Genomic DNA, 9,094 nt, shown 5'->3' with positions numbered 1-9,094 from the left:
ATCTAATAAGGGACAAAAACAAACTGGCACAAACAGTAACATAAGGATGGAAATTCAGCACAGCCCCGGCCGGGGCTGGTTGACCACACAAAACTGAAATAGCCAAAACCAAATCAAATGTGAACAATAGCAAAAGAACACTTAGCTTAAGCATGCAGGGACTGAGCTGGAAACTAAGACCTCAGGAGGCAGGAAAAATCACCAGCAGGGATAGAGGGAGTCGGCTGTCTTAAATCCAGTCAGAAACTCCCAATGTCTAATCGTCCTCCTCATTATCAGGTGGCAGGCCTCTGTTATTTAGATCAGCTCCATTACCTCCTGTAACCACCAGAGGGAGCCCAAAAAGAGAACTCGCGACCACTCTGTCAATACAGCCATCTCCACTACCTTCACCAGCAACCAGAGGTAGGCCAGAAAGTGAATTCACAACAGGGCATGTCCTGCCATGGGAAAGCCTGCCTGGGCACTGCTCCAGGAACAGTAACTTCCTGTTCCTTTGAAGTTGCTGACCCACCCTCCTTAAATTAACCCCTTGCTAGCCCTAATCTACCATCAGAGTACAATGAACATATTACAATGAACAGGTTAAGACAATGCAAACACAGCACATCACATAGTATAACGTTAATATATTCACATACAGGTACATCATCCGGGTACCACATGAGACAAGAGAGAGGGGGCAAATGAAGTTCCCTGCCTACTCCTTACATAGAAATCTATACTCTGACAGCCAATTCGAAGACTACATCGTTCCCAGAGACTATGAGTCTCCCCGGTGGGTTTATTGGGTCCTTGAGGATCGTAGGAATTAAATAAAAGTTAGGAATTCTAGGTTTAATTAGCAAGACCGTGTCCATCAATTTCTTTGGAAATGATTCCTGCTTTGAAGGCCTGAGTCACAATGCTGAAAAACTCTTTTTTTTATTTTGACTTTTTTGAATGGTAGGATTTAATTTTTCTCTCCTAGTCATCTATGGCGGTTTTAATTTTCTTTTTTAGTCTCATATGATTTTCCTATTTCTCTTTTATTATTTTTATTTTAGCCCGTTCTTTGTATCCTGATGTCTAGTGACATGTGTTCCACCGTTGGAAGATCTACGCATGTGTGTGGCCGGCTTTCCGCACTCAATATCGTTCCTCCATTAAGTGGCTTCTTTTCCTCCCTGCTCTGTCGATGGGGTGTGAATTCTGACATCATTCTGAACAGAGCAGGGTGAAAAAGAAGCCGCCGCTCTGTAAACATCACGTCAACACAGGCAGCTGAATCTCCGGCAGGAGCGGTAGGTGAAACTTTGTGCTGAGGAAGAATAAGTTACCTTATTACAAACTGTTTCAACTAAAGACTGCTCCAGTTTTTACCTCTCCATGAGAACCAATCTGCTTGTGTGCCTCAAACTGAGTGGAAACTACCAAGACTTGTGACCCATCCATTGTGGACTGTATTGTATGTGACTAGTATTTACTTGTATGTGCCTGAAGTGAAAACCAAAAGTTCAATTTTCCAGTTGCCATTCTGTGCTGCCTCCTATTTTCTTTGCCTACCCACATTTTTGCCACAGCTGCACTGCTGAAAAAGCAAAACCTAAATTAATGGATTGAGGTGCTTGCCCCTCTATAAAAAATGATACTTTTTTGTCAAGATCCGATGTGCCAGTCATGAGAAATGTGCATTGGGTGTGTGTCAGTGTGCATATATCGCCTTCAATGTGCATGCGCACGCCCCGTGTGCCATTTCTTCCTAATTTGCATATTGATTCTACACTTGATTTCTCATGACAGGCACATCTGATCTCTACAAAAAAGGAGCTTTCATCCGAAACGTGCCTAGGGGCGGGCAGGCTGACCATAGGCGACTCCACTACTGCACTCTGTGAGGTAACACTGCGCATCAACTTTCAGGGAAGTTCTTGTCCCCTGAGAAAATGTTATTGTATCTTATAGATTTTGATACGTTGAACACGAATATGTGCTCCAAAAGTCTGTATCACGTAAGGTTTATAACCCCTTCATGACCTGAGCTGACATGTCGTGGCTTTGAGGTGGGCTCACCACTGGAGCCCACCTGAAAGCAGGAGATACTGCCAGCAGACGTACTATTCCATCAGCTGGCAGTAAGGGGTTAAGAAACAACAGTTTATAGTCTACATTATGACGTCCGAGACACTACATACATGTGCATCAATGTCAGTAGCAAAAGCAATTGTTCACAAGTATTTTGCAGGCGACTTTCGTTATAATGCATGTCAGATGCTTCTCGAATAAGATTCCAGCAGTAGTCAGCCAGCATTGACGTACTCCACTTTCCCTGGTACCTTTTCTCCATCAGCGCAATGTCTTGGTGAAATCTTCACAGTGTTCATCGCTCACAGCACCAAGATTGGCTGGAAAAAAGTCCAAGTGAGAATGTAGAGAATGTTTTAGTAAATTAGTCTAATTTACCGCACACTCAAACAGATTTTATGCAAATGGATGTTCATTTTATTACATGTGGAAGCCAATCTATTGCCTGCTATAGGAATAGCTTTAAAATATATATATATATTTTCTTCTCCTCCTATACGCCATTATTAAATGAATAACGCAACATTGACATAATATGTGACCATTACATGACTAACTTTGACTTTGATAATTCCTTTCTGCCACTTAACTTGGGCTGTCTTCTAGAGAGATTTTCTTCTCGTTCTGCACCCTATGCAAATTTCCAACACTGGACTAAGGTAATACCTCCCTTCATATTTTGGCTCTATTTGGTGCTAGTTTACTAGGCTATTTGATTGACATATCCTTGTTTAACTATGGATTAACATATTGTATATATATGTATTTATTTTCGCCACTTTGATCCACTGGGATAATCCTTGTATTTAATGATTTTTTTTGTTGTTTTATTTCATTTTATTTGGTTTGTATATCTGATATATGTTTTTTGTATTTCAGCGATAAAGTGATAAAGGCTGAGCCGAAACGTCTTGTTTATATGGCTTCTACTGTGTGCTATATATTCTTGTTTGGCTCCCACATGTAATAAAATGAACACACATTTGCATAAAATCTGTTTGAGTGTGTGGTGAATTAGACTAATTTGAGATTGGGACCTACTGGTCCGTTGCACCTGCACCTCGTTATTTTGACTAGAGTGCACGCTAACTCCCCAGTTTACGAGAATGTTTTAGTGACATATTGCATTTCATCAATTGATATGCGTGCGCATGTTGTCCACAAGTTGTTCAAAATTTGGTGCCTTGATGTTGCCAAGGAAGTTGAAGGTGACATCTTTAACCCCTTCACTACCAAGGGTGGTTTGCACGTTAACTACCGGGCCAATTTTTACAATTCTGACCACTGTACCTTTATGAGGTCATAACTCTGGAACGCTTTCATGGATCCCGGTGATTCTGACATTGTTTTCTCGTGACATATTGTACTTCATGTTAGTAGTAAAATTGCATTCAAATAACTTGCGTTTATTTGTGAAAAAAACGGAAATTTGGCGAAAATTTTGAAAATTTCGCAATTTTCCAACTTTGAATTTTTATGCCCTTAAATCACAGCGATACGGCACACAAAAAACTTAATACATAACATTTCCCACATGTTTACTTTACATCAGCACAATTTTGGAACCAAAATTTTTTTTGTTAGGAAGTTATAAGGGTTAAAAATTGACCAGCGATTTCTCATTTTTGCAACACCATTTTATTTTTAGGGACCACTTCACATTTGAAGCCACTTTGAGGGGTCTATATGATAGAAAATACCCAAAAGTGACACCATTCTAAAAACTGCACCCCTTAAGGTGCTTAAAACCACATTCAAGAAGTTTATTAACCCTTTAGGTGCGTCACAGGAATTTTTTGAATATTAAAAAAAAAATGAACATTTAACTTTTTTTTCACAAAAAAAATACTTCAGGTTCAATTTTCTTTATTTTACCAAGGGTAACAGGAGAAATTGGACTGCAAAAGTTATTGTGCAATTTGTCCTGAGTACGCTGATACCTGATATGTGTGGGGGAACCACTGTTTCGGCACATCGCAGAGCTCAGAATGGAAGGAGCGCCGTTTGACTTTTTCAATGCAAAATTGGCTGGAATTCAGATCGGACGCCATGTCACGTTTGGCGAGCCCCTGATGTACCTAAACAGTGGAAACCCCCCCAAGTGACCCCATTTTGGAAACTAGACCCCCCAAGGAACTTATCTAGATATGTGGTGAGAACTTTGAACCCACAAGGGCTTCACAGAAGTTTATAACGTACAGCGGTACAATTAAAAAATCATATTTTTTCCACAAAAATGATCTTTTCACCCCCAATTTTTATTTTTCCAAGGGTAACAGGACCCTAAAAGTTATTGTGCAATTTGTCCTGAGTACGCTGATACCCCATATGTGGGTGTAAATGACTATTTGGGCGCATAGCAGAGCTCGGAAGGGAAGCAGCGCCATTTGACGTTTTTGGCTAGAATTGAGATCGGACACCATGTCGCGATTGGAAAACCCCTGATGTACCAAAACATTGGAAACCCCCCACAAATGACACCATTTTGGAATCTAGACCCCCCAAGGAACTTATCTAGATGTGTGGTGAGAACTTTGAACCCCCAAGGGCTTCACAGAAGTTTATAACGTACAGCAGTACAATTAAAAAATCATATTTTTTCCACAAAAATGATCTTTTCACCCTCAATTCTTATTTTTCCAAAAGTAACAGGACCCTAAAAGATATTGTGCAATTTATCCTGAGTACGCCGATACCCCACATGTGGGTGTAAACCACTATTTGGGCGTATGGCAGAGCTCGGAAGGGAAGCAGCGCCATTTGACGTTTTTGGCTGGAATTGAGATCGGACACCATGTCGCGTTAGGAAAGCCCCTGATGTACCAAAACAGTAGAAACCCCCCACAAATGACACCATTTTGGAAACTAGACCCCCCAAGGAACTTATCTAGATGTGTGGTGAGCACTTTGAACCCCCCAGTGCTTCACTGAAGTTTATAACGTCCGGGCGTGAAAATAAAAAAATCGTATTTTTTCCACAAACATGATCTTTTAGTCCCCATTTTTTTATTTTCCCAAGGGTAACAGGAGAAATTGGACCCCAAAAGTTGTTGTCCAATTTGTTCTGAGTACGCTGATACCTCATATGTGGGAGAAAACTACTGTATGGGCACACGTCGGGGCTCGGAAGGGAAGTAGTGACGTTTTGGAATGCAGACTTTGATGGAATGGACTGCAGGTGTCATGTTGCGTTTGGAAAGCCCCTGATGTACTTAAACAGTGGAAACCCCCCACAAGTGAACCCATTTTGGAAACTAGACCCCCTAATGAACTTATCTAGATGTGTGGTGAGCACTTTGAACCCCCCAGTGCTTCACAGAAGTTTATAACGACCGGGCGTGAAAATAAAAATATCGTATTTTTTCAACAAACATCATCTTTTAGTCCCCATTTTTTTTACTTTCCCAAGGGTAACAGGAGAAATTGGACCCCAAAAGTTGTTGTCCAATTTGTCCTGAGTACGCTGATACCTCATATGTGGGAGAAAACTACTGTATGGGCACACGTCGGGGCTCGGAAGGGAAGTAGTGACGTTTTGGAATGCAGACTTTGATGGATTGGTCTGTGGGTGTCATGTGCGTTTGGAGAGCCCCTGATGTACCTAAACAGTGGAAACCCCCCACAAGTGACCCCATTTTGGAAACTAGACCCCCTATTGAACTTATCTAGATGTGTGGTGAGCACTTTGAACCCCCCAGTGCTTCACAGAAGTTTATAACGACCGGGCGTGAAAATAAAAATATCGTATTTTTTCAACAAACATCATCTTTTAGTCCCCATTTTTTTTATTTTCCCAAGGGTAACAGGAGAAATTGGACCCCAAAAGTTGTTGTCCAATTTGTCCTGAGTACGCTGATACCCCATATGTGGGAGAAAACTACTGTATGGGCACACGTCGGGGCTCGGAAGGGAAGTAGTGACGTTTTGGAATGCAGACTTTGATGGATTGGTATGCGGGTGTCATGTGCGTTTGGAGAGCCCCTGATGTACCTAAACTATTGAAACTCCCCACAAGTTACCCCATTTTGGAAACTAGACCCCCCACGGAGCTTATCTAGATGTGTGGAGAGCACTTTGAACCCCCAAGTGCTTCACAGAAGTTTATAACGCCTGGGCGTGAAAATAAAAAAAACATTTTTTTCCGCAAAATTATATTTTTTCCCCCAATTTTTTATTTTCCTATGGGTAACAGTAGAAATTGGACCCCAAAAGTTGTTTTGTAATTTGTCCTGAGTAGGCTGATACCCTACATGTGGGGGTAAAACACTGTTTGGGCACATGGCAGAGCTTGGAAGGGAAGGAGCACCATTTGACTTTTTCAACGCAGAATTGGCTGGAATTGAGATCAGACGCCATGTTGCCTTTGGAGAGCACCTGATGTGCCCAAACAGTGGAAACCCCCAATTATAACTCCAACCCTAACCTCAACACACCCCTAACCCTAATCTGAGCCCTAGCCCTAACCCTAACTCTAACCCTAGCCCTAACCCTAGCCCTAACCCTAACCCTAGCCCTAACCCTAGCCCTAACCCTAACCCTAACCCTAACCCTACCCTAACCCTAACCCTAGCGGGAAAATGGAAATAAATACATTTTCTTTTAGTTTTATTATTTTTCCCTAACTAAGGGGGTGATAACGGGGGGTTTGATTTACGATTTATGGCGGTTTTTATGTTTGGCGGCTGTCGCACGCTAAAAGACGCTTTTTATTGTAAAAATAGTTTTTGCATCACCACATATTGTGAGCTATAATTTTTCCGTATTTTGACCCACCGAGTCATGTGAGGTCTTATTTTTGGCGGGACGAGTTGACGTTTTTATTGGTACCTTTTTCGGGCACGTGACATTTTTTGATCGCTTTTTATTCCGATTTTTGGGACGCAGAATGAACAAAAACCAGCGTTTCATGAATTTCTTTTGGGGGGTGCGTTTAAACCGTTCCGCGTGCGGTAAAATTGATAACGCGTTTTTATTCTTCGGGTCAGTACGGTTACAGCGATACCTCATTTATGTTTTGTCGGTTTTTTGCAATGAAAACAATTTTATATAAAAAATAATTATTTTTGTATCGCTTTATTCTGCGAGCTATAACTTTTTTATTTTTTTGCGGATGATGCTGTATGGCAGCTCGTTTTTTGCGAGACAAGATGACGTTTTCAGCGGTACCATGCATATTTATATGCGTCTTTTTGATCGCGCGTTATTGCACTTTTTGTTCGGTGGTATGATAATAAATCATTATTTTTTGCTTCGTTTTTTTATTTTTATTTTTTAAGGGATTCGCTAAAGGGGTTAACTAATGGGACAGTTTTATAGGGAAGGTCATTACGGACGCGGCGATACCAAATATGTGTACTTTTATTGTTTTTGTTTTTTTTATTTTGAAAAAATGGATTTATTGGGGAATATTTTTTTTTTTTTTTACTAATTTATTTAGCGATTTTTTTTAAATTATTTTTAACACTTTTTTTTTTTTTTTTTACTTTATTACCTTGTCCCAGGTGGGACATCACTGTCCTGTGACAGATCGCTGATCTGTCACATCACAGATCACTGTGACAGATCAGCGATCTGTCACAGGCACTGCTGCAGACTTCCTCATGCCTGCGCTTTGCAGGCAGTGAGGAAGTCAGCTCCCTGCAGGCCCCCGTCGCCATCTTGGATCCGGGGGCCTGTAGGGAAAGAGCCCCCCGCAGCAGCGCTGCACATTGCGCTGCCGTGGGGGGCTCAGGGAAGCACGGAGGGAGCCCCCTCCCTGCCGATGCTTCCCTTTAACCCCCGGTACACCGCGATCGCATTTGATCGTGGTGTGCAAGGGGTTAACGTGTCGGGGGCGGTCCGCGACCGCCCCTGACACATTGTGCCGGGTGTCAGCTATGATAATTAGCTGACACTCGGCCGCGATCAGCGGCGCTCACCACGTGGGCGCCGCTGATCGCGATGACGTAATATTCCGTCCATGGTAATTAGGTCCATGGTCACATGGACGGAATATTACGTCAATTGTAGGTAAGGGGTTAAAGGCTCTCCATGCCACTTGTTCAGCACCTTGCAAAAGACCATCAAAGCTACTGTCATTCATTATAGCTCTGTTGTGTGGGCCAATAAAAATACCTTCCTTAATCTTTGCATCACTTAGTCTTGGAAATTTCTGTCGCAAGGAAGAAAAGGCTTCCGATTCTTTGTTCATTGCTTTGACAAAATTCTTCATAAGCCCAAGTTTAATATGCAAAGGAGGGAGAAATATCTTTGCTGAATCAATGAGAGAATTATGTTTAACATTCTTCTGTCCAGCAACCTGGTTTTCGTGGAGTGGCCAGTCCTTTCTGAAATAGTGCATTTCTCATGCACGACTGTCCAAGTCACAAATAAAACAACAATACTGAATTCGCATAAGTGCTTGCATATGTGTAGATCAGCGATTTATGTTATTTCAGTGGAAAATTCAGAATATACAGTTTCAGAAAAAGTTCATTTATGAGTTTTTAGAATTATTTCTCAAAAACCTTACGTGATAGGGAAAATCTGAATTCATTTCTGAAATCAGCATGAAAAAAATCTATCAGGACTCAGGAGCACAAAATTGTCCAAGGGACAAAACCTTGGTAACACAGTGTAATTAGCAGGCATGATCTATGCACTTTATCTTCAACTCTGATAGTTAAAGGCACAGTGTATTATGTTTAGGTAACTCTGTTTAGCATATTTTCAGCGTACCAGATGGATGTGCTGAGTATATACTACTATTAGGTGCTTTATCCTGCTTTATCCTAAAATTAGATAAGAGGATGGAGCGTATCGATCACAGGAGAGATTCAGACCATAATGGGTAATTAAATGTCCAGTCACCTTTGAATTATAACCGCTATACTAACGTACACAAGACAATAATTGGAAATCCTAACCAGAATCCCATAAAGCTGTCCACCAAATGAAGACTGATTTACACCATTTGCATTAGTGTCTACTCATCAATATAAATTCATTTAATAGCTTCAGCGGTTTCTTTTTTTTATTACATTCTATATTT

Source organism: Dendrobates tinctorius, unplaced genomic scaffold, assembly GCF_039654945.1.
Source record: "Dendrobates tinctorius isolate UK_male_01 unplaced genomic scaffold, ASM3965494v1 ptg000133l, whole genome shotgun sequence".
Lineage (NCBI taxonomy): Eukaryota > Metazoa > Chordata > Amphibia > Anura > Dendrobatidae > Dendrobates > Dendrobates tinctorius.
The sequence above is the reverse complement of the archived record's forward strand: the minus strand, read 5'-3'. Positions refer to the sequence as shown.